The 26,699-nt window shown below is 43.6% G+C and overlaps 1 protein-coding gene across 1 annotated transcript in view; it reads left to right on the top strand.

Annotated features, from left to right (window-relative positions):
- The first annotated feature begins 643 nt into the window (after window positions 1–643).
- SV2C (synaptic vesicle glycoprotein 2C) overlaps window positions 644–26,699 on the top strand; it is a 237,189-nt gene continuing 211,133 nt past the window's right edge. The window contains exon 1 of the mRNA XM_060093060.1: window positions 644–1,074. The gene's annotated coding sequence lies outside the window, so the exon portion shown is untranslated. The remainder of the gene's footprint in view (window positions 1,075–26,699) is intronic.

Here is a 26,699-nt window from a genome sequence, read left to right on the forward strand (position 1 = left end):
GCGGCGCCAGGCCCGCGGGGGGCAACGCCCTCTCTTGCCGCTGCGAGGTGGCCACGCCAGCCTTGGGTGTGGCCTCTTCGAGGCAGGTTTCTCCCGAGCCGCTGAACCCAACCGCTTTGAAATGGGGGAAGCTCCAGCTGGGGTCTCCAGCACTGCGAGGGGCGAAGTGTTCCTAAAAATACAAAATTCCCTTGGCTATTTAAAAAGAAAATTTTATAAGGTAGTTTCCCCCCAAAAGGCCATTTCAAATGTCTGCTTGGGAGTCCGGCTATCTGGCCCTACCTGGCACTGGGGTGACGCGAGGCGCCAGGCAAAGTTTCCACCTGTCTGCTCCTGCTGCGCCCCAAGGCTTGCCTCGACTTGTCTGTCAGCGTGGCGGTGGGGAGGGGGAATAGGCAACCTCGCCCAGCCTGGGGGCTCCCAGGAAGCCGAGTCAAAGTTAACAGGTCAGCCCCAGGCCCAGAAATAGGAGGCAAATCCTTTTGCCCCTGGCACTAGCCGGGTCCAGCACTCAGAATTCCTTGTTGTCCCACGGGACAGACTCGAAGAGCCGCCCGCGGGTGCGCAATGCATAGTCACACCCAGTGACTAATTAAGAACTGGGGCCCTTTCCATCATTCTGTTGCGAACTCGGAGCCCTGACTTCTCCAAAAGTACCAGCGACTTGGGGGTGGCCCTACCCACCCCCATCCCGCGCAGCTGCAGCGCCTCGCACCCAGACTTCCCGGGGCGCGTCAGCCCACCCCGCAGCAAATCGTGCGTAGCTCGCGCCTCCCACGCGCGCAGTGACTCCCTCCCTGCGCGCCGCTAGTATTCGCGCCACGCCGTCTCCGGGCACTGCAGCACCGCGGGGGCGGAGGCGAGGCGGCGGCGGCGGAGGAGGTCCGCAGAGTGCGAGCCCCGAGCCACTTTCTCGCCCCTCCTCTCGCCGCTGACCCGCTCGGAGGAGTCACCACTCCGTGCGCTGCAGGAGAGAGCGGCAGAAGGAGGCGGCCCCGAGGAGCGAGCCCGAGCGGCGGCCGCCGCTGAAGCGCTGACACCATCCTGGGCAGGGGGTCCCCGGCGACTGGAGCGGTGAGTGAGGGACCCCGGCAGCGTTGGCGGGTTTTCCCTACGCTACTTTATTTCCTTTCCGGACCCGCTGGCCGGGCGCTGCAGCCTGGGGAACTTTTCGTAGCCTTTTAGAAGAGCAACTTTGCCCCACCTGCCCCCGGGGAAGGGGTTGCAGGTGCCAGGTGCTGCCCGGCCGGGCGCCTTCGCTGGAGCAGGACCGAGGAAGTCTGGGGTAAAGCAGATGGAGTGACCCCCGGTTGCCCGGGGTAGGTCAGGGGATGCGGGTGCACTTTATCCCAGATCCCCGGGGGAGGCAGGTAGGCAGCCGCGGGGATGTGGGGGCCACCCTCGCCTTCTGTAGGGACCTCCACCATCCTTTGCTTGCGTGGTTCGACGGTCACGGGGAGGCTGATTTAAAACAAGCAGCTCCTAAACCCTGGCCGGCTACGCGACCTGTATGCCCACCCAGCCTTGGGCTCAACTTTTAGCCGGGAATCCCTTTGCAGACGTGTGGGTGGCGGGAGGGCGAAAGCAGCCGCAGTAGGCTCTGCGGGAGCCTAAAAGAAACATCGGGGATTTAAAAACTATTCCACATAAATCCCCGAAGCCCCTGCCTAGCGTCTACGAGAGCACAAGCGAGGGATGGAGAGCAGGGAAACCCTCGGGGCTGTTTGTGAGTGTCTGCGCTTGCCTGCATTACGCCTTCATTCAGTAATAACCTATTGACCGCCTACTGTGGCCAGGCACAGCGAAATAGACTCACTGGCTTGAGGCTCAGCTGGGAGAGGGGCCATCACCCGTAAACAAACTAACTATCCAAGTGATTTCAGGTGGTGAGGAGGGCTGTGGAGGTGATCACCCAACCCAATTGACCCTTTCTCTTGGCGGGCTCTTTCCCCTCCTCCTGGGTTCTAGAACTGGGAAGACTTTTTTCTCGAGTGCCTAGGGGACCTCCCCGGGCTGGGCCCATTAGGACTGCGGAATATGGTGATGAACTTGGCAGGGGGCAGCAGGCACCTCGCCGCAGATGCAGAACTCAGAGCCTTAGTGTGGGCGTGCGGGGACCTTAAGCGCCCGGCGCGCGGAGGCGGAGAGGGAGGGCTGAGTCCCAGGGGCTGGAGGTGCTGCCTGGAAGGCTGGAGCCGGGGTCGGGGGGGAGGTGGAGCGTGGGTGGTGGGGTAGGGGAGGGCGTTAGCGTCACCGGCTACGTGTGCGAGTGATGCAAATGCAGACCCGGGGGCGGGGGCGGGGGCGGGGGATGGGGAGGCGTCGGAGTCTCGGTCCGGGAGCGCGCGCGTGTGCGTCAAAGGCTCTCGGGTGATGGATTCCCTGCAGCGCACCCGGCACGGACAGCCGCGACCCGGCGCGGCGTGGGGGTGGGGACGGGAGGGCAGGGCGGGACCCGGCAGACTGCTGCGGGGGCGGGCGGCGGCGGCGCCGGGCGGCTACCGAAGCCCCGCCGGGCCGGGGCTGCGGGTGGGCAGGAGGCTCCGCAGTGCGCCGCAGTGCCGGGAAGGCGCCGCAGCGGCCGGGCGCTCCCCGGGGGACCGAAAAGATGGGGCGTCTTTCAGGGCGCCACCACAGGAATTCCCTGATGGTCTCCTCTCTCCTTGGACCTCCTCCCTTCATTCTTAGCTGACTGACAGCGCTAGAAAGAAAGTTGTTTCAGTTTATTTATTTATTTTTTTGCGGTACGCGGGCCTCTCACTGTTGTGGCCTCTCCCGTTGCGGAGCACAGGCTCCGGACGCGCAGGCTCAGCGGCCATGGCTCACGGGCCCAGCCGCTCCGCGGCATGTGGGATTTTCCCGGACCGGGGCACGAACCCGTGTCCTCTGCATCAGCAGGCGGACTCTCAACCACTGCGCCACCAGGGAAGCCCGTTTCAGTTTAATTCTGATCCTTAATCCTGGAGGAGGATTTGGCATTAATCTCTTTGACATCCACTCATTTTCAGTGGCACGTTCCGAAAGGCCTCGTGCTCGCGGCAAGTTTTCATGTGAAAGCTTCGATGTTGAGGTTCTTGAGATATCGTAAGGCTAATCCATTCCTTCGCCATTCTTCAGGAGTTTTGTCAGGAGGCCTGGCCTCTAAGTGGAGCTGAGAAAGGCTTGCAAAACGATGTGTCGCATTCCTCCTTTATAACCTAAAAATATGTTAAAAACAGTACTACAAATGCATTCCGTGGTAGAGAATAAAAAGCCCAATCCATGTTTCATTCTATGTATTAACAAAAAAGAAGGACCCTACTTTCTGGAAACCTAATGGCAGAGGTTTTTCTACTGGTTTTCCTGAATGAGCCTAAGTCTGCCGTACGCGTGGCAAAGGGAACGCAGGGGGATAGTGGGGTGGGGTTAAGGGAGGAAGGAGGAAAAGCAGTTATTAAAGAGCCCACAGACAAAGATCCTGGTCTCATTTTCCCAAGTATTATGTCACCTTATGTTATGGGCAAGTGACTTACCCTCTTGGGTTCATCCTCCCTGTTTGAGAAATGTGAAAAATAGCTGAGACTAGCTCTTATTAAAAAGTTGTTTTGGGGACAAAAGAGTCTCAGAGAGTTTTGGACATACAGATTCTCTATGAATGGAAAATATTACGAAACAAAGTCCCTTTAAGGAGAAAGAAAACACTTATCTTTTAAAAAAAATTCTGGAGACTTCCTTGGGCACTGTTCCTTTAATGAAACTTGGCCTTCAATGCCAGCAAATGCAGACAATAGACTTTTCCTAGCAGTCTAATATAAAATCAAATGCCGTTAGCTGCTGGCTGTCTGGAGAAGTGGGGTGGGGGAGAAGCTCTGGATTACATCTGAATGTTTTTGGTGATGTGGTAGAGAAATCAAATTTATTTTTCATGACCCAGTGACATTTAAAAGTAGCTTCTCTGGTGTGAGCGGCAGACTAGCCGACAAGCTTTTAGGTAAAAATCCTACTCATTATTAATGCTGTCATATTCCGGAAGTGTGGAAGGTCCCTCAGAGAACAGGATGCAGTTTCCACCCTCAAGGCGATTACCGCAAAAGGCATCAAAATCTGCAGTATATTACGTGACCACGAGTACCAGAAAATCCATTTCCTATAATTAGGGATATTAGCTCTTCTTCTGAGGGAAACTTGTTGATGACATATTTCATGAATGAAAACATCTGATGTGTCAAAATGCCTTCCTAAGCAGATCACTATGTTGTTTTTCATGTTACTCATGATGGTAGATTTCTGTGGACTAAAAGTTAAAATGTCCTTTTTATTCTCTGTGGCTGCATCAGGGGAAGATCTGTGATTCACCAGTGCTTCTTGGCTCTATGTTGCTGAAGTTTCGGTCTGAGCCATGGTTTACAACATGTATATCATTGCTCGTTTAACACAAACTCATCATTTAGATGAAGTCTGTTTGTAAACCTAGGAGAGGCAGTTCCTCACCCCCAGCCCGCTCATGCAGTTTTGGTCCAACGTTGATAAATTATTTTGGGTTTTGCTTTTTAAATTCCAGCTCTATTGAGCAGCCATTGCAAAATGTTGCAGTGGACAGAACTCGAAGCTTCTTTCTTTTTGACACAGATGAAATAACAATGGAAGATGAAGTTACTGTTTTAATTCTGGCTGAAAAGATGTTGTAAGAGGGTATAAAGACACCATTTAGTTTTATCACAAACACCCCTTGTCATTAGGAAGGGTCAGTAGCGGTTGCATATCACGATGGCTTCCCTTATTGGGACGAAGTGAACAAAATGAAATGGATGGAGGGGGTGAATTGGATGGTTTGGTCCTTTCTGGTGCTAATATTCTTTTCCTCTGTGAAATATAGAAATATATAATGAGTTATAGTTTAAATTTGAACTTTTCTTATAAATAGAGTATAAGAAATGTTTTTGATTAACTCATACTGAAATTTTACATGGGACTATGGGCTTTGTTTTTGTAGTATAATTTGTCTATTAGATTTTGTATTATGCCATGAGGGGTATGAGTTAAAACGTTTTTAAAAGACCAAATTTGAAAAATAATAATCTCAGCTTGACATAAAGTGGATATTCAGATCGCTTTAACGTGACAACATTTTAAATGTTTTCTCTTGACTACCTAATGCACACCATGCCTGCTATATCTTTTACTGTGAACCGTATATAATACAAATGATTAAGACCAGACACTGAGAACTATATTGATGGGTTTTAGTCTTCTTATAGCACTTGGGCCCTCTTACAGTTCAAGAGCACAATGAGATTTATGACAAGTTAGACTAAGTGCTTTCTCCTGTCATTTGCCACTTTGAAAATCTTATGAACTAGAATCCTAGAATAGCTTAATAGATCAGGGCTCTCAAATAGTCATGTGTATCATACTTTCCAGGGGAGCTTGTTCAAATGGAGGTCTCTGAGCCCCATCCTAGACATTCTAAATGAGTGGTTTCATGGGTGGGCCCGGAGTATGCTGTTTATCAGGCTCTGCCACGTGGGTTGGATGCTGTCGTTTGGGGACCACAGTTGTAGGAACACTTGAACTAGTACTAGGCAGTGCAGCAAGGACCCAGAATGCATGGGCTTTCTAAGCTCTGTTGTTCTCTTTGATATTTGTGGACTATCTACCTGAAGCTCTCAGAGAAATCACATTCTAGCTGGCAAGGAGGATTCAAGATGGCTAACTTCTTTGGTAAGTCAGAGGCAGAGTGACTGAGGCAGGGGGTTGGGAAGGACTCTGTGGAGACAGATGGGCCTAGGCAGAGCGAGCATCGTATGTAACCGGTCAGTCCAGTGGCATAAAGACTGAAAACCTTAGCCTTCACAGCCTTCAGGGCTCTAGGGGGTCTGGCCCCAGCTCACCTCCGTAACCTCATGTTACATAACCCCCAAAGCTCTCCCATCCTCGCAACTTCAAACATCAGTCTTCGGCTCCCATGGCAACCTTATCACCTGCTCCAACATTCCTTTGTCACGTTAATGCTTTATGTAACTCAGATTTTAGTCCGGTCTTCTCTTTCTGGGGAAGCCTCCCAAACCTCTTTTGTGAGGTTAAAATTCCCTCTCCCATCACAGTGTACTTTTCCTTATATATAAGGTTGTCAGAGAAAAAGAGAATGTTCAGTTAAATCTGAATTCACTTTTAACATAAATGTCTCAAATATTGCATGAGACATATTTATATTAAAACATGATTTACTGTTTATATGAAATTTAAATTTACCTGGGCATCCTGTATTTTTATTTGCTAAATCTGGCAACTCTGTTTATAAAGCTCATTAATTTTACCATTTCCCTTTTTTAAAAAAATGAGATTCTTTCATTAATATCTATCTCTCCTGACTAAACCGTTAAGCTCCAGGAGGCCAAGGACAGGATTAGAGGGAGGTGGCTGTTTGGTTTTGCTGTTTTCTCCCCAGTGTCTAAAGAGCTCAGTAAATGCTGTCAGATGAATTAATGAGCTGTTTGAGAAAAATGGTGTAACCATAGACAAGTTTCTTAACCTCTCAGAGCCTTAATTTCTCCAGCTGTGAAAAGGTCATTTTTTTTTTTTTTTTGCGGTATGCGGGCCTCTCACTGTTGTGGCCTCTCCCGCTGCGGAGCACAGGCTCCGGATGCGCAGGCCCAGCGGCCATGGCTCACGGGCCCAGCCGCTCCGCGGCACATGGGATCCTCCCAGACCGGGGCACGAACCCGTATCCCCTGCATCGGCAGGCGGACTCCCAACCACTGCGCCACCAGGGAGGCCCTCATACTGTTATTATTTTTAACACGTGACAGCATGCCCCCAGTTCTTGCACATTAAACACAGAAGGAGCTGCATTGAACACACAAATAATTTAAGTATAAAGATTATTATTTTTGGAAGTATCCAATTAAATCTGCAGCCTGGGTTTCCTATTGGCCACATCAGTGTAGAGGTAGAATTATAGACCCACAATAGCCTCTACAGTCATTTCTCCAGTTCTGTTCCTCCCCCAGTTGTGGATTCCCAGCCTTCTTTAAAGATTTCTCACTGTTTCTTTGATTCCTCACTGTTTCTTTGGATCCTTAGGGGTCACTCCTGCAGTCCTTGTCCCTAGTTCCCTGCAGCAACATCACTACAGTGCTGCCAAACCTGCTTCCCTTTGCCCAGGACGTCCTGGCTCCAGTACTGTAGACTCTGCTGATGCCACCATGTGCTCTTAATGTCCCTGGGGAGCTTAGAGAATGTGTGAATGCTGGGGGGCTGGTGAAAGGACACTTCAAGTGACACAGTGTCCTGTATTCACATTTACTTGTCCCTGCTGATGCTGGCCCATTGTCCTAGGATTATAAATAGTGGGTCTGAAATTGCCTTTCGCTTGGGGTGAGCCCTTTCCTGGGAGACGTCTTAGTCCCTCCCTTTTAGACATACTAAGAGGTATCAGAATATTCAGATAAATCATCAGAACTTTGGAAGGATGTTCACGGCATCATTATTTGCAATAGTGAAAAATTAGAAACAACCTAAGTGCTCATCAGAGGATGTTTACATCAGTTACAGTGCATTTAAATAATGAAAGGGCCTCCCTGGTGGCGCAGTGGTTGAGAGTCCGCCTGCCGATGCAGGGGATACGGGTTCGTGCCCCGGTCTGGGAGGATCCCACATGCCGCGGAGCGGCTGGGCCCGTGAGCCATGGCCGCTGGGCCTGCGCATCCGGAGCCTGTGCTCCGCAACGGGAGAGGCCACAACAGTGAGAGGCCCGCATACCGCAAAAAGAAAATAAATAAATAAATAAATAAATAAATAAATAAATAAATAAATAATGAAATATTACACAGCCATTGAAACGAATGAGGTGAAGCTATACGTACTGGAACTATTTTGAAGATATGTTATTAGTTAAAAATATAGCAGTTTATTAACCAGAATATTTGTTATGTCTCTATTAAAAAATTAAGGTACGTTAAAAAGTCTGGAAGGATGAAGACCAAACTATTTGGGGTAAAAGATGGAGAGGACCTGACACTTTTACTTGATACATTTCTCAATCATTTGAGTTTTCAACAATAAGCACATATTACTTTTATAATTAAGGCATCAGTAAAGGTGGTGAAAGTTAATTTCAAGATGTCCCTGTGATGCTATTTCTCAAATGTATTTAATAAATATAAATATGTCTCAATTAATTTTTAAGTGGTAGAAAGCAATGCCAGTTTCTCCTGTGGATACTTTTCTAGTCCATAATATCAGTAAGGTAATCAAAGTTGTGAGAACATAAATTAGTTATGTTTCATAAAAACTATTTTCATTTTGAATGAAAAAAGGCAGATACCTATAAACGTTTGATACAATGGCCCTTGAGAATGACTGCTCATTGCTGACCTAGGTTGTTAAAGCTGAGGACCTCCCTCCTCCCGCCACCTCTGTTCTCAGTAAGTCTTATGTGTCCAATAGCTGTCATAAGCCTATATTAATAGACTGCATGTTTTGTTTTGAGGGACATTATTTATTCTACTGTGACTGTATATTTGATGGGACTGGAGATTGGCAGTTTTTTTTGTTTTTTGTTTTTTTCTGTGGTACGCAGGCCTCTCACTGTTGTGGCCTCTCCCGTTGTGGGGCACAGGCTCTGGACGCGCAGGCTCAGCAGCCATGGCTCATGGGCCCAGCCGCTCCGCGGCATGTGGGATCTTCCCGGACCGGGGCACGAACCCGTGTCCCCTGCATCGGCAGGCGAACTCTCAACCACTGCGCCACCAGGGAAGCCCAATTGACAGTTCTTTTATCTTCTCTTCTCGTGGACCTGGAATGTCTTCCCTCCCACCACCTCTCCTCCTCCCCTTCCCAACATCTGCACATTGGTCCATGGAATAGGCTCCTACCCGTCCTCCAAGCCTCAGCTTAAAACTCACTTTTCATGACCCTCCATGGCAGAGTTCGGGCCCCTTTCTCTGACTCTCCCAGTCCCCTTGCAGCCACACTGAAGGAGTGCTTTTCACGCTGTGTTATTGTGGCCTCTCTACAGGAGCTTTCCTGAGTCCCTTGGCTCAGGAGTCCCTAGACTGAGTCCCTTGAACTTCAAGGGAAGAGGCCAAGTCACTGGGATCTTTGTAACGCCTGGCGCTGGACACATAGAGGCTAAAACCCTTTTAAATTATTTTAAAATCTTTTTTATGGCAGTGTAATACACAGAGAGAAAAGTGCGCATATTAAAAGTGGATAGCTGAATTGATCTTTATAAACTGAGCGCATCTCTTTAACCAGCACCCAGATCATGAAGGAGATTATTCCCAGTGCCCCAGAAGCCCCTTGCATGTCCCTTCCAGTCATAACCCCTTCTGCTATCCTGACTTGAGTCCTCTGGAGGCGCCTAACACAGCTCTCCCTGTCCTGCCCAGATGCCCATTTTATTCATGCCCATCGTCTGGGAAACTGCTTGCCAGAGCCTTACCCCTGCCAGTGGACATGAGCATGTCATGGCTATGCTGTCTCTAGATGCCCAAACTCCCACTTCACAACATGCCACAGTCAGAGAAAATGGTCCCTAATTTGTTCCACACTACTAGCTACAGGACAGCTCTGCCTGTGACCCAAGTCTAGGTCCCTCATGGGCAGTTCTGTCATTTGATCTCCACTTTCATCAGATTGGATAAGGTTCCTTCTGTTTCTAACGTGCTGAAATTTCATATGAATGTGTATAGAATTTAATGCTTTTAAGCCTCTGATTAATTACAAAATCATTTTTTTTACATCTTTATTGAAGTATAATTGCTTTACAATGGTGTGTTAGTTTCTGCTTTATAACAAAGTGAATCAGTTATACATATATGTTCCCATATCTCTTCCCTCTTGCGTCTCCCTCCCTCCCACCCTCCCTATCCCACCCCTCTAGGTGGTCACAAAGCACTGAGCTGGTTTCTATTTCTTCTTGTGTCAGTTTTGGTAAGCTGCATTGAAAAAAAATTTTTTTTTAAATTTTATCCAGATTGTCAAATTTATTGCATAGTTACTTATAATCACTGCTTTGTTTTTATTTTGTGAACTCTGTGATTCTTGTATCTAATTGTATTTTCTTCATTGCTTTGACTAGTTAAAAGCTTAGTCAATTTTTTTGTGTAGATTCTAGAAACTTTATGGAGTCATGTGGTGTTATATGAAGATCTTAAAAAATATATATGAATTATTTGAAATGCATCCCTATGTCATTTGAACCTGTAATCATTGCCTGTGGTTATATGTAATTTAAAAAACTCATTATTTTTTCTATTTAGCATTGAATAACCCTAAAAATTCAGAACATTAGTAAGTAGAGTGACAGATATATTTAATTACTTCTAAAAGTGTCTAAATGTTAGAAGCCAAGTTTGTAGAAGATACCAGTTCCTTTGAAGGCAAAAATGTTGACAAAAATCAAATACCCATGAGCCTTCGGTGGGCCTACTGGTTATTTAATGCTATCCGTGTTTATAATCTGAAAGGGTAAATGAACCACGATTTGAATTTTGATGACGGGTTTTATTTTGTGACATCCATGGGCCTTAATCAATCCTCATTTCATCTCTGCCTACCTTTACGTGAATCTGTCAGACTGTGGCAGACTTTACCTATTCTGTCCTTCAAGGTGATTGTAGGAGAGTGAGCTCCTGAGATACCTGTTGGTGTGGTTCGTGTAGGACTCTCCCAATTCCCAGTGACTCATACAGCTAGTGACTCAGCATTGTGTGTTTATATAGCACCAATTAACGTCTACCTTTTCCCTAGATCCCACCCAGTCCTTCTTTTTCCCAGTGTCCACCTGTTCCCTGTCCAGCATCCTGAATTTCTCATTGACTTTTCTATTTCTCCTTTAACCATACTTGCCCCTACTGCCTGTGCTGGGTGGGCAGGTATTTGCCAGACATTTATTACTATGTCATGCTGCCTTACCACCACTCTAAAAGTTAGTAACTGAAAGCAATGATCATTTCTTTTCACCCATGCATCTGTAGATTGGCTTGGGGCTGGCTGATCTAGGTTGCGCTTTGCTGGGTTTTCTCTAAGTTGCAGATTAGGTTCAGGTTTTTAATCCTCCTTGGAACAATTGGCTATCCAGTTCATATGTTTTTGCATGGAGATGGCAGAAGTATGAGAAAGGTGAGTGGAAACTTGTGATGCCTCTTAAGGTAGGCTCTGAACCTTGTCCCTTCAGCCCACATTCCATTGACCAAAGACAGAATACACAGGACAGTTACATATAATAAAGCACTGGCTCACATACTGTACAACTTTCCAGTGTCTTAATAGATAACCATTTAGGTGAAAATTTTGTTTCTATTACTTTAAGCTGAGACCTTTTTTCTGTTTTATATATAAACACAAGTTTGTTTTTGTTTTTGTTTTTGTTTTTTTGCGGTACACGGGCCTCTTACTGTTGTGGCCTCTCGCATTGCGGAGCACAGGCTCCGGACGTGCAGGCTCAGTGGCCATGGCTCACGGGCCCAGCCGCTCTGTGGCATGTGGGATCTTCCCAGACCGGGGCACGAACCTGTGTCCCCTGCATCGGCAGGCGGACTCTCAACCACTGCGCCAGGGAAGCCCAAACACAAGTATTTTTATATAGTTTTTATATACAGGAGTCAAACTGCTTATAAATCAAGGGAAGATTTTATTTATTTATTTTTTCTGCGGTACGCAGGCCTCTCACTGTTGTGGCCTCTCCCATTGTGGAGCACAGGCTCTGGACACGCAGGCTCAGCGGCCATGGCTCACGGGCCCAGCCGCTCCGCGGCATGTGGGATCTTCCCAGACTGGGGCACGAACCTGTGTCCCCTGCATCGGCAGGTGGACTCTCAACCACTGCGCCACCAGGGAAGCCCTTTATTTTGTTTTATTTAAAATCTTACCAAGAGTTGTTCATCATTTCCAAACATCACATCACCAGTAGTAACAAAACACTAGTTGTGATATTTAAGTTGCTAATAAGCTCACCTATATTTGTCTTCATTGGTGGTTTTTGCATTCATGGTGATTCTACATTTAGAAGCAAGCATCTCTTGGGACTTCCCTGGTGGTCCAATGGGTAAGATTCCATGCTTCCAATGCAGGGGGCCCTGGTTCGATCCCTGGCTGGGGAAATAGATCCTGCATGCATGCCACAACTAAAGATCCCGCATGCTGCAACTAAGACCTGGCACAGCCAATAAATAAATAAATAAATATTAAAAAAATAAAGAAAGAAGCAAGCATCTCTTGTCTTCATTTTATATTCTAAAGTTGTTACACTGGGACATTTACATATTTTTAAACATTATTATTTGTTTGATTTCTCCTTATTACTGTTAGGATATTATATAGGTATTTTAAATTTATGTGTGCAGATAGGTTATTTCATCTGAAAATTATTTAATAAGGCATTGCAAAATATATGGTGTTAGTAGGCGCTGTTGGACTGCTCTAAATTCTCTATATTAGCACTATGTGTAATAAGCCAATTTATATTCGGGGGTGGGAAGGGGCAGGTTGTAACACAGGGAGGGCTCTTCCATCTTAGCACCGTGCCTGAAGGGAACATGTGCCTTCTGTGACAGTTGTCACATTACTCTCTAGCAGTGTTTGTGAAGGGTGATGAGTGTGAGCTGGACCTGCCTACAGAAATGGCGTGTCCATAGAGAATAGACAAGCCTTTATCATAGTTCTGCTTCTGAGGCTCACCCTAAATTCAGGCAGTCTGGGGATTTGGACTGTGAAGGCACCGAGTTTTTACTGTGCCGCTGTAATCTTGACCAGTGATGGGCAAGACCAGGGGAGGCTTAGAGGAGAGAAGAAACAGACAGGTGTGTTCCGAGATGGCTGTTCCAACAACCGTGGGGGATGCCCAGTAGGAATCTGGTGGTTCCTTTCTAACCCTGTGTTAAAAATACTATTATTTTCTGAGGCCATGGCCAGACAATAGATCCTGTGGGAGTCCCCTGCCAGAGTCTTCTGTGTGTGAGAGTGGGAGCCTCTGAATTGTTTCCAGAAGAGACTGACAAAAGAGGGAGTGAAAACTTGGTGACCTGTTTTGGTCCATAGGTCAAAGGTATGAATATTTTCCGATCAACTGAAATTGATGTAAGGGTAATTCAGAAGGACTAAATCAGAAGATGTGGAAAAAGCGACGCAGGACTGGATGATATATGCCGCTCTGCGTGCCTTTTACTCTAGAGTTGGAATATTGATAAGGGCATCACACTCTATCTATGGCGAGCAGAGGACATGTTGTTGGAGCAGACCTCATTTACTGATAAATACATTACAGCTAATTGTTTTCCCAAGCGTTCATTACTGTGAACCTGAGTATGTAATGATCGTGTCTGCCTTTTGGAATACAGATGTGTGTGCACAAGAAGGTTTGATTACATCCAAAGGCAGTAAGTTAAAAAAAAAAAATCCAAACCTGTAAAGGTTAACATACACTTCCCAGCAAATCTGAGGAGAAAACCAATGATTAATATAATTGAATGTGAGACCCAGGAGCACAGGCCATCTTATACTTGCAGCTTTATTTAACATCAGGAGGATGATGTGATTCTTCTTAAGGGCTGCTACTAATGAATCCTACTAGCCATGGAAGATTTGGAGGCATTTGAGCTCCACCTAAATTACACACTGATATGGCTTGAGCCAAGATTAAAAAGATGTTTTGGGACAAATAATTAATTCATTTACTCCCAACTTCTTGGCATTATACACTCCCTTATTATTACCGTGTTACACAGTGCTGTGTTGATGACCACATCAGACATTTGGTGTAGCATCGTATTCCATTTAATAAAGCTCCTAAATAAGATGGAGAATAATGGTTCACGCTATGTCCAATTGCTGGCTTAGAATTTTTTTCCACTTAGTAGATGGTTTTGGAACTGGGTACTGCATAATTTTAAAAATCAGACGATGAACTATCTTTGCCTAAGATTAAAATGCAATAAAGTGTGGATCTGAGCTCTTGGGGCTCCCAGAGGTGCTTTTTTTTTTTTTTTTTTTTTTGCGGTACGCGGGCCTCTCACTGCTGTGGCCTCTCCTGCTGCGGAGCACAGGCTCCGGACGCGCAGGCTCAGCAGCCATGGCTCACGGGCCCAGCCGCTCTGCGGCATGTGGGATCCTCCCAGACCTGGGCACGAACCCATGTGCCCTGCATCGGCAGGTGGACTCTCAACCACTGCGCCACCAGGGAAGCCCCCAGAGGTGCTTTTGAGGTTACTTCTGCACCTCCTGCTGGCCGTGTTAGCTGGTATATGTGTGTCTCTTGAGGGAGAGTGTGTGTGTGTGTGTGTGTGTCTCCATTTCCTCTTGCCCAGTGGTGATGGGTTGTGACATCTTCACTCAGGAAACCATGACAATGTTAAGTGCCTTCTTAGGGTCTTCTGATCATATTGTGCTTTTCTGCTTGGAGGGGTTTCCTCCTTCTCATGAAAGATATCTAATCGCTGATTTTCAGTCTGGCTGACAGATGACAACACAAAATGCCCTTTCATAACAGTTTTCACCGTCTCTTTGTCATTTCTCAATGGCAGCATTGGGAATCAGGATGTCCAGTTTCTTAATGTGACAGCTTGTCACGGCAGCCACTGCACTCGTCCTTAGCCTGAAGGCTATTTGGGTTTATATTCAAAAGAGTTCAGGGCTTCCGTGGTGGCGCAGTGGTTGAGAGTCCGCCTGCCGATGCAGGGGACACGGGTTCGTGCCCCGATCCCGGAAGATCCCACATGCTGCGGAGCGGCTGGGCCCGCGAGCCATGGCCGCGGAGCCTGTGTGTCCGGAGCCTGTGCTCCGCAACGGGAGAGGCCACAGCAGTGAGAGGCCCGCGTACAGCAAAAAAAAAAAAAAAAGAGTTCAGCTTACCTTCTAGTAATAGTGAGAGGGATTTATGATGATCTTTTCTGATCATGTGAGATTTTCCCTCTTTTCACTCAAGCTGAATCTTTCATTCAAAATTTCAAACTTAATTCTGAGAACCAGGGTGTATTTGTGTGTATATGTTCCTTAGCTTAACAGATTTCTCATGTCTTAGAAGAGATAAAATTGGAAGTTGGGGATCAGATATGAATTCTGACTCTTAGTTGAATTTTTTTAAATGTGCTAAAAGTCTTAAAATGTACAGCTCTTTCAGCAGATTGGCCATAATATTTTATTTGTAAAATGCTCAGTGAATATTTATAATGTCAATCAACTGTAAAATCAGCAAATGTTTATTAGCTTTGTTAAATATTAGGATAATAAGAAAAGGAGGTGCTTTAGATAAATCATGGCATTTATTATTTAGTCCTGATTTTAGAAAAGCTGCCTTTTACCTCAACTGGAGGTCAAGCTTGGATATTTATTTATTTGTTTATTACCTCAAAAGCTACAATATGCTAAATGAAATAAATGCAGGTTCACAGTATGTAATGGAAACTAGCATCAAAACTATGTTTAATCCAATTTAGCCCCAGTAATTGCCCTGAAAGCATACTCTTCCTTATGAGATTCTAAAAGGTACTGGAGTTTATCTGGAGGTAAGAAAACAGATAAGTTATTTAATAACAGTCTTTAAGTATTTAAAAGGGTAAATGCACAAAAGATGGTGCCTACCTTTTCTTAACAGGAAACAGGAGAAAATAGACTTGAGTAGAAAATTGAATGAAATAGAAATTTCAATTCAATTTCAGTCAACAAATTGATCATCTCCCTTGTGCAGGGGATATGCTATGCTCATTAGGAAAAATGAGATGTGATGTCAAACATACAGACCTTGGAGGGATGGCTCTGACAAGTTACATAGACGTCCTGTAAAACAAACAGTGGGAGTCCAATGAAAGCAGTCCTAAACTCCATGGTGGTTTTAAGGCAGCAGAAGGATATTTGCCTAAGGCAGGGTTTCTCAATCTCAGCACTATTGATATTTGGGCCAAATAATTCTCTTTTGTGAGTGACTGTGCTGTGCATTTTAGGGTGGTTAGCAGCATCCCTGGCTTCTACCCACTAGACGCCAGTAGTATTTTCCTCTCCAGTTGTCAAAACCAAAAACATCTCCAAACATTGCCAGACATCTCAGGGTAGGAGTAGAAGGCGTTGGAAATCACCCTTGTTGAGAACTATGGACTTAAGGAGAAAAGAAAACCTTCAGAAGCCATCGTTTTTGAGATGAATCTTGAAGGGCAGGTGGGATTTTTTTTTTTTTAATTTTACAAATTTAATCAGTTATACATATACATATGTTCCCATATCCCCTCCCTTTTGCGTCTCCCTCCCACCCTCCCTATCCCACCCCTCCAGGCGGTCACAAAGAACCGAGCTGATCTCCCTGTGCTATGCGGCTGCTTCCCACTAGCTATCTACCTTACGTTTGGTAGTGTATATATGTCCATGCCGCTCTTTCACTTTGTCACAGCTTACCCTTCCCCCTCCCCATATCCTCAAGTCCATGCTCTAGTAGGTCTGTGTCTTTATTCCTGTCTTACCCCTATGTTCTTGATGACATTTTTTTCTTAAATTCCATATATATGTGTCAGCATACAGTATTTGTCTTTCTCTTTCTGACTTACTTCACTCTGTATGACAGACTCTAGGTCCATCCACCTCATTACAAATAGCTCAATTTCATTTCTTTTTATGGCTGAGTAATATTCCATTGTATATATGTGCCACATCTTCTTTATCCATTCATCCGATGATGGACACTTAGGTTGTTTCCATCTCCAGGCTATTGTAAATAGGGCTGCTATGAACATTTTGGTACATGTCTCTTTTTGAATTATGGTTTTCTCAGGGTATATGCCCAGTAGTGGGATTGCTGGGTCATATGGTAGTTCTATTTGTAGTTTTTTAAGGAACCTCCATACCGTTCTCCATAGTGGCTGTACCAATTCACATTCCCACCAGCAGTGCAAGAGTGTTCCCTTTTTTCCACACCCTCTCCAGCATTTATTGTTTCTAGATTTTTTGATGATGGCCATTCTGACTGGTGTGAGATGATATCTCATTGTAGTTTTGATTTGCATTTCTCTAATGAGTAAAGATGTTGAGCATCCTTTCATGTGTTTGTTGGCAGTCTGTATATCTTCTGTGGAGAAATGTCTATTTAGGTCTTCTGCCCATTTTTGGATTGGGTTCTTTGCTTTTTTGCTATTGAGCTGCATGAGCTGCTTATAAATTTTGGAGATTAATCCTTTGTCAGTTGCTTCATTTGCAAATATTTTCTCCCATTCTGAGGGTTGTCTTTTCGTCTTGTTTATGGTTTCCTTTGCTGTGCAAAAGCTTTGAAGTTTCATTAGGTCCCATGTGTTTATTTTTGTCTTTATTTCCATTTCTCTAGGAGGTGGGTCAAAAAGGATCTTGCTGTGATTTATGTCATAGAGTGTTCTGCCTATGTTTTCCTCTAGGAGTTTGATAGTGTCTGGCCTTACATTTAGGTCTTTAATCCATTTTGAGCTAATTTTTGTGTATGGTGTTAGGGAGTGATCTAATCTCATACTTTTACATGTCCCTGTCCAGTTTTCCCAGCACCACTTATTGAAGAGACTGTCCTTTCTCCACTGTACATTCCTGCCTCCTTTATCAAAGATAAGGTGACCATATGTCCGTGGGTTTATCTCTGGGCTTTCTATCCTGTTCCATTGATCTATCTTTCTGTTTTTGTGCCAGTACCATACTGTCTTGATTACTGTAGCTTTGTAGTATAGTCTGAAGTCAGGGAGCCTGATTCCTCCAGCTCCGTTTTTCGTTCTCAAGATTGCTTTGGCTATTCGGGGTCTTTTGTGTTTCCATACAAATTGTGAAATTTTTTGTTCTAGTTCTGTGAAAAATGCCATTGGTAGTTTGATAGGTATTGCATTGAATCTGTAGATTGCTTTGGGTAGTAGAGTCATTTTCACAATGTTGATTCTTCCAATCCAAGAACATGGTACATCTCTCCATCTATTTGTATCATCTTTAATTTCTTTCATCAGTGTCTTATAATTTTCTGCATACAGGTCTTTTGTCTCCTTAGGTAGGTTTATTCCTAGATATTTTATTCTTTTTGTTGCAATGGTAAATGGGAGTGTTTCCTTGATTTCACTTTCAGATTTTTCATCATTAGTATATAGGAATGCCAGAGATTTCTGTGCATTAATTTTGTATCCTGCAACTTTACCAAATTCATTGATTAGCTCTAGTAGTTTTCTGGTAGCATCTTTAGGATTCTCTATGTATAGTATCATGTCATCTGCAAACAGTGACAGCTTTACTTCTTCTTTTCCCATTTGGATTCCTTTTATTTCCTTTTCTTCTCTGATTGCTGTGGCTAAAACTTCCAAAACTAGGTTGAATAAGAGTGGTGAGAGTGGGCAACCTTGTCTTGTTCCTGATCTTAGTGGAAATGGTTTCAGTTTTTCACCATTGAGGACGATGCTGGCTGTGGGTTTGTCATATATGGCCTTTATTATGTTGAGGAAAGTTCCCTCTATGCCTACTTTCTGCAGGGTTTTTATCATAAATGGGTGTTGAATTTTGTCAAAAGCTTTCTCTGCATCTATTGAGATGATCATATGGTTTTTCTCCTTCAGTTTGTTAATATGGTGTATCACGTTGATTGATTTGCGTATATTGAAGAATCCTTGCATTCCTGGAATAAACCCCACTTGATCATGGTGTATGATCCTTTTAATGTGCTGTTGAATTCTGTTTGCTAGTATTTTGTTGAGGATTTTTGCATCTATGTTCATCAGTGATATTGGCCTGTAGTTTTCTTTCTTTGTGACATCCTTGTCTGGTTTTGGTATCAGGGTGATGGTGGCCTCGTAGAATGAGTTTGGGAGTGTTCTTCCCTCTGCTATATTTTGGAAGAGTTTGAGAAGGATAGGTGTTAGCTCTTCTCTAAATGCTTGATAGAATTCGCCTGTGAAGCCATCTGGTCCTGGGCTTTTGTTTGTTGGAAGATTTTTAATCACAGTTTCAATTTCAGTGCTTGTGATTGGTCTGTTCATATTTTCTATTTCTTCCTGATTCAGTCTTGGCAGGTTGTGCATTTCTAAGAATTTGTCCATTTCTTCCAGGTTGTCCATTTTATTGGCATAGAGTTGCTTATAGTAATCTCTCATGATCTTTTGTATTTCTGCAGTGTCAGTTGTTACTTCTCCTTTTTCATTTCTAATTCTATTGATTTGAGTCTTCTCCCTTTTTTTCTTGATGAGTCTGGCTAATGGTTTATCAATTTTGTTTATCTTCTCAAAGAACCAGCTTTTAGTTTTATTGATCTTTGCTATCATTTCCTTCATTTCTTTTTCATTTATTTCTGATCTGATTTTTATGATTTCTTTCCTTCTGCTAACTTTGGGATGTTTTTGTTCTTCTTTCTCTAAGTGCTTTAGGTGCAAGGTTAGGTTGTTTATTCGAGATGTTTCCTGTTTCTTAAGGTGGGATTGTATTGCCATAAACTTCCCTCTTAGAACTGCTTTTGCTGCATCCCATAGGTTTTGGGTCGTCGTGTCTCCATTGTCATTTGTTTCTAGGTATTTTTTAATTTCCTCTTTGATTTCTTCAGTGATCACTTCGTTATTAAGTAGTGTATTGTTTAGCCTCCATGTGTTTGTATGTTTTACAGCTCTTTTCCTGTAATTGATATCTAGTCTCATAGCATTGTGGTCGGAAAAGATACTTGATACAATTTCAATTTTCTTAAATTTACCAAGGCTTGATTTGTGACCCAAGATATGATCTATCCTGGAGAATGTTCCATGAGCACTTGAGAAAAATGTGTATTCTGTTGTTTTTGGATGGAATGTCCTATAAATATCAATTAAGTCCATCTTGTTTAATGTATCATTTAAAGCTTGTGTTTCCTTATTTATTTTCATTTTGGATGACCTGTCCATTGGTGAAAGTGGGGTGTTAAAGTCCCCTACTATGATTGTGTTACTGTCGATTTCTCCTTTTATGGCTGTTAATATTTCCCTTATGTATTGAGGTGCTCCTATGTTTGGTGCATAAATATTTACAATTGTTATATCTTCTTCTTGGATTGATCCCTTGATCATTATGTAGTGTCCTTCTTTGTCTCTTCTAGTAGTCTTTATTTTAAAGTCTATTTTGTCTGATATGAGAATTGCTACTCCAGCTTTCTTTTGGTTTCCATTTGCATGGAATATCTTTTTCCATCCCCTTACTTTCAGTCTGTATGTGTCTCTAGGTCTGAAGTGGGTCTCTTGTAGACAGCATATATATGGGTCTTGTTTTTGTATCCATTCAGCCAGTCTGTGTCTTTTGGTGGGAGCATTTAGTCCATTTACATTTAAGGTAATTATTGATATGTATGTTCCTATTCCCATTTTCTTAATTGTTTTGGGTTCGTTATTGTAGTTCTTTTCCTTCTGTTGTGTTTCTTGCCTAGAGAAGTTCCTTTAGCATTTGTTGTAAAGCTGGTTTGGTGGTGCTGAACTCTCTCAGCTTTTGCTTGTCTGTAAAGGTTTTAATTTCTCCATCAAATCTGAATGAGATCCTTGCTGGGTAGAGTAATCTTGGTTGCAGGTTTTTCTCCTTCATCACTTTAATTATGTCCTGCCACTCCCTTCTGGCTTGTAGAGTTTCTGCTGAGAGATCAGCTGTTATCCTGATGGGGATTCCCTTGTGTGTTATTTGTTGTTTTTGCCTTGCTGCTTTTAATATGATTTCTTTGTGTTTAATTTTTGACAGTTTGATTAATATGTGTCTTGGTGTATTTCTCCTTGGATTTATTCTGTATGGGACTCTCTGTGCCTCCTGGACTTGATTAACTATTTCCTTTCCCATATTAGGGAAGTTTTCAACTATAATCTCTTCAAATATTTTCTCAGTCCCTTTCTTTTTCTCTTCTTCTTCTGGAACCCCTATAATTCGAATGTTGGTGCGTTTAATGTTGTCCCAGAGGTCTCTGAGACTGTCCTCTGTTCTTTTCATTCTTTTTTCTTTATTTTGCTCTGCAGCAGTTATTTCCACTATTTTATCTTCCACCTCACTTATCCGTTCTTCTGCCTCAGTTATTCTGCTATTGATCCCATCTAGAGTATTTTTTATTTCATTTATTGTGTTTTTAATCGATGCTTGATTCGTCTTTAGTTCTTCTAGGTCCTTGTTAACTGTTTCTTGCATTTTGTCTATTCTATTTCCAAGATTTTGGATCATCTTTACCATCATTATTCTGAATTCTTTTTCAGATAGACTGCCTATTACCTCTTCATTTGTTAGGTCTGGTGGGTTTTTATCTTGCTCCTTCTCCTGCTGTGTGTTTTTCTGTTTTCTCATTTTGCTTATGTTACTGTGTTTGGGGTCTCCTTTTTGCAGGCTGCAGGTTCGTAGTTCCCGTTGTTTTTGGTGTCTGTCCCCAGTGGCTAAGGTTGGTTTAGTGGGTTGTGTAGGCTTCTTGGTGGAGGGGACTAGTGCCTGTGTTCTGGTGGATGAGGCTGGATCTTGTCTTTCTGGTGGGCAGGTCCACGTCTGGTGGTGTGTTTTGGGGTGTTTGCGGACTTTTTATGATTTGAGGCAGCCTCTCAGCTAATGGGTGGCGTTGTGTTCCTGTCTTGCTAGTTGTTTGGCATAGGGTGTCCAGCACTGTAGCTTGCTGGTCGTTGAGTGAAGCTGGGTGCTGGTGTTGAGATGGAGATCTCTGGAAGATTTTCGCCGTTTGATATTATGTGGAGCTGGGAGGTCTCTTGTGGACCAGTGTCCTGAAGTTCGCTCTCCCACCTCAGAGGCACAGCACTGACTCCTGGCTCCTCAATTTGGGATGATTTGTTGTCTATTCATGTATTCCACAGATGCAGGGTACATGAAGTTGATTGTGGAGCTTTAATCCACTGCTTCTGAGGCTGCTGGGAGAGGTTTCCCTTTCTCTTCTTTGTTCTCACAGCTCCTGGGTCTCAGCTTTGGATTTGGCCCCGCCTCTGCGTGTAGGTCGCCGGAGGGCGTCTGTTCTTCGCTCAGACAGGACAGGGTTAAAGGAGCAGCCTCTTCGGGGACTCTGGCTCACTCAGGCCGGGCGGGAGGGAGGGGCACGGAGTGCGGGGCGAGCCTGCAGCGGCAGAGGTCGGCGTGACGTTGCACCAGCCCGAGGCGCGCCGTGCGTTCTCCCAGGGAAGCCGCCCCTGGATCCCGGGACCCCGGCAGTGGCAGGCTGCACAGGCTCCCGGAAGGGCGGTGTGGACAGTGACCTGCGCTCGCACACAGGCTTCTTGGCGGCGGCAGCAGCAGCCCCAGCGTCCCACGCCCGTCTCTGGGCTCCGCGCTTTCAGCCGCGACTCGCGCCCGTCTCTGGAGCTGCTTTACGCGGCGCTCTTAATCCCCTCTCCTCGCGCACCAGGAAACCAAGAGGGAAGAAAAGGCAGGTGGGATTTTATCAGGCAGAGAGGGAGACGCAAGGTGTTTGAGGTAGAGGTAGCGCATACTGGGGGCAGGTGGGGAGTGGCAAGTGATCCTGTGGATCTGGGAGAGAGGCTTGTGAGGGCCAGAATGTCAGCAGTGGTGGGAGATTGAGCTGCAAGGGTGAGTAGGACTCCTTGAAGGTCAGAGGCAGCGGTTTGGGCTCAATTTGAGCAGGGAATTATGGTTATTAGAACTATACACTTAGCAAGGTGAATTTGAAATCAGGTGTGCAATGGCTTAGAGTAGGAAGAGCCTTGAGATAGAGATGCCAGTTAGGAGTGGTCAATTTCAGTTACTTCATATAGATGAACGCCGTTCTTCACTCATTCTGTGAGTTAGCCTGCAGGTATTTATTGCACCTGTACTAAGTGCTAGGCCCTGATCCAGCTCCTGGAATTAGAATAGAGAACAAAAGCAGATAAAGTCCCTGTTCTCTTGGAACTTACATCCCAGAGTGGAGAAGACAGACAATAAGCAAAAATGAAACTGTCAAAATAATCTTACAATGCTGTCTAAACCCTATGAAGACATTAAACAGTTGATGTGATCATCAGTGATTGGAAAGTCTGCTAATATTAGTGATAAAAACTTATTATTACAGTGAACTAAGACATGCTAACAACTTTGTTGCAAAGAAATTGCATTTACATCATTGTTTACTAGAAAGTTCATCCCTAGGTGGCTAAAAATAGAGGTAAAATAGAATATTTCATCCCTGTTGACATATGAAAGTATCTGTTACGAAGACTATTTCTTTGTAAAATTAATCCTTGGAAAAGGATTTTACTTGCACGGCCACTGGCACAGTGGGCAATTCCTTTGAAAACACTGGACAGATTATAAGGGAAGAAGAAAGAAAGAAGGCTACTAACATTTGCTGGGTTCCTAGCACACGCCAGCCATGCTTCTAGACATTTGTTATTTCGTTTTTATCATGTCCTAAGTCCTGGGCGCCATTATCTCTCACTTGGAATAATGCAGCAGCTTGCTAACAGGCCCTTAACATTTGCTGAGTTCCCAGCACACGCCAGCCAGGCAGTTGTTATTTAGTTTTTATCATACCCTGAATCCCGGCCACCATCATCTCTCCCTTGGAATAATGCAATAGCTTCCTAACAGGTCCTTTGGCCTTCAGTTTTGTCCCTTTTCAATTCTTTATTCAGAATGACCTTTGTAAAACGCAAAAAGACCATGTCCATTTCATATTAAAAGTCTCCAGTGGCTCCCCATGGCCTTGAGTTCAATTAGCAATTTCTTACTAGGGCCACAGTGAACTACCTTAGGTCCTGGTGGCACCATGCTCTCCCTGTCCCTCCTCTGAGCCTTTCACCTGTCTGGAGGCTCTCGCCTTCACCCTTCACCCCACAGCTCGCCTAGCTAACTCTCACACATCCTTCAAAACTCACCTAAAGGTAGCTTCCTTAGGGAAGTGTTAACCTGATCTTCCCAGGTCCAGTTTAGATGCCCTTTCAACGTGCAGCCGAACCACCTTCTCCTTATCCAGTGACAGCACTTGCTGCTGTTTGTGAATGCTCATTTCCTTGCCTTGATTCTTGAAGGTTTATCCTTGTGGACCTAGCAGGTGACCCAGGGCCTGGCACAATCAAGGAATATTTGTGGAATGAATCAGTAGAGGGCAGTGCATTTTAGAAATGAACCGGCCCGAAGCTCAGAGAGCATATGTTACTTGCTCAAGGTCACAGAACTGTAAATAATGGATTCATACCTGTGGGGCTTCAGATTTCAGGTTCTCTGCATATACCAGGGGAGTCTGTGTATTCTGCGGAGCTCCGTAAGAGCATTATAGAGACTCTTTGGCTTAGATGGTTTACTTGTAGCCTTGCTGAGAGGTGTTCAATAAATGTTCATTATTAATCAAACGGGAAACAAGACCCTGACTTTAAGCAGTCTCTTTCATCGATGTGCTTCTGTGATTATCACCAGCCTAGGGCTGCCGAGGCTTGGGTCCTCTGTGTTCGTAGCCAATGGAAGCTTAGCATTTGGAAGATCTGGATTTTGTTTTTCATTTGTTTGACTCAATATTCTGTTAGACATTTACACAAGTGCTTTTTGTTACAGCACCTGGTATGCTTCATTCCCTGTCCCTTCCAATTCTGTTATAATGTCAGTCTGCAAAACCATATAAGGTTGTGTGAGGAAGCTGTGGAGTATGTAAAAATGCATAGTTGAAACCACAGAAATATTCACTATGTTGTCTAATGGATTTGTGAAATTACAGCACCTTTGATTCATTATCTACCATTCTTTGTTTAGTCCTCATGCCTATTTATAGTCACTGAAACACAAAGTAGAGAGGAATTTTGTGGTATTATTCACCTGCATCTAAGCTCATTCATAATTTCATGACTTTAGTAAACAGCAGCATGTTTTTCTCAGACATGTAGGAATTTAGAGAACAATTACAAAACAAAATGTTTCAAATAGTATAATGCTGAAATTCCTTTTGAATTTTAATGCCCCTCTGGTATGTATCTTAAATGGGTGTGTAATGATTGTAGCAAAGAAACCTAAAGTTCTTTTCTTTCAAATCTGGGCTAATCTCTGGAGTTCTTGCCATAACCACTTCTGCCAGCCTAGATGGGTTTGCATGTCAGCCTGTGACTTATAAGCTTCTTCACTGGGTAGGTGTACACTCTTCTAGCAATATGCTAACTACTATAGTAAGTTGGATTAATAGACTAATAATAATAGCAAATATTTATTATTGTCTGGGTGCTCTTTGTTATAGCACCTAGACTATTTTCGTACACAATCTCATTTAACCCTCACAGTTCTATGAGATTGGTACAACTAAATTCTAATGTGCTTTCTGGTGATTTCTACTAAACATTTGAGGAAGAAATAATGCCAATGCTGCCTAAGCTCTTCCAGAATATAGCAAAGGTGGATACACTTCCCAAGTCATTTTATGAGGCCGACATTCCCCTCCTACTAAAACTAGACAAAGACATTACCAAAAAAAGAAGCTTCAGACCCGTATCCTTCATAGACAAAAATATCTCCAACAAAATACTAGCAAATTGAATCCAGAAAGTCATAAAAAGAATAATATATCATATGACCATGTTTATTCTGGTAACACAATGCTGTTTCAACGTTCGAAAATCAGTCAATGTAAATTATCATATCAACAGTCTAATAGATGCAGAAAAAGTATTGGACAAAATTTAGCATCCATTTATGATTTTTTAAAAAACTCTCAGCAGACTCCGAATAAAAGGGAACTTCCTTATAAAAGACATCTACAAAAACTTACACTTAAGATAATCCTTAATGATGGAAGGTTGAGTGCTTTTCCATTAACACTGGGAACTAGACAAGGATGTCTGCTTTAACCACTCCTAGTCACAATTATATTAGAAGCCATAGCCAGTGAAAAAAGTAAGAAAAAGAAATAAAAAGCATGTTATAGGAAAGGAAAAAATAGAACTGCCTGTTAACAGATGATATAGTTATCTACATGGAAAGTACCAAAGAATCCACACGAAAAGCTACTAGAACTAATATACAAAAGTCAGTCGTATCATTAAGTATGAGCAATAAACGGTTGGCAATTCAAATTTAAGAAAACAGTACCATTTATAATAGCACACAAAAAGAAATACTTAGTTATAAATCTAGCAAAATATGTTCAATATCTTTATGCTGAAAACCACAAAGCACTGATGAATGAAATCAAAGATCTAAATGGAAAGCTATACTGTGTTCATGGATTGGAACACTCAATATAATAAAGCTATCCATTTCCCTCAAACTAATCTATAGATTCAGTGCATCCCAATCAAAACTCCAGGTAGATTTTTAAAAAAATATATGAATCAACAAGCTGCCTCTAAAATGTATGTGGAAAGACAAAGGAACTAGAATAACCAAAACAACTTTGAAAAAGAACAAAGTTGGAGGATTCATATTGCCTGACTTCAAGACTTACTCTAAAGCTATAAAAATCAACAAAGTGTTGATTTGTCATATAGACATATAGAAGATTGGCAGAAGAATAAAGAGTCTAGAAATAGATCCATACACATATGATCAATTAATATTTGTAAGAGGTACAGAGACAATTCAGTGGAGAAAGAATAATTTTTTTAACAAATGTACACAAATCTTTGGACATTTATGTGCAAAAAAAAACCCCCAAGCCCTTGATCCATACCTTACAGTATGAACAAAAGTTAATTACAAGTGGATCATATAAGTAATTGTAAAACATAAAATTATAAATATTCTCTGAAAATTCTCATAATAGAAAACGCTTGTGATTTGGGGTTAGGAAAGTATTTCTTCAATACGAAATCAAAAGCATTGTCTATTAAAAAAAACTTGATAAATTT

Source organism: Mesoplodon densirostris, chromosome 3 (assembly GCF_025265405.1).
Source record: "Mesoplodon densirostris isolate mMesDen1 chromosome 3, mMesDen1 primary haplotype, whole genome shotgun sequence".
Taxonomy (NCBI): Eukaryota; Metazoa; Chordata; class Mammalia; order Artiodactyla; family Ziphiidae; genus Mesoplodon; species Mesoplodon densirostris.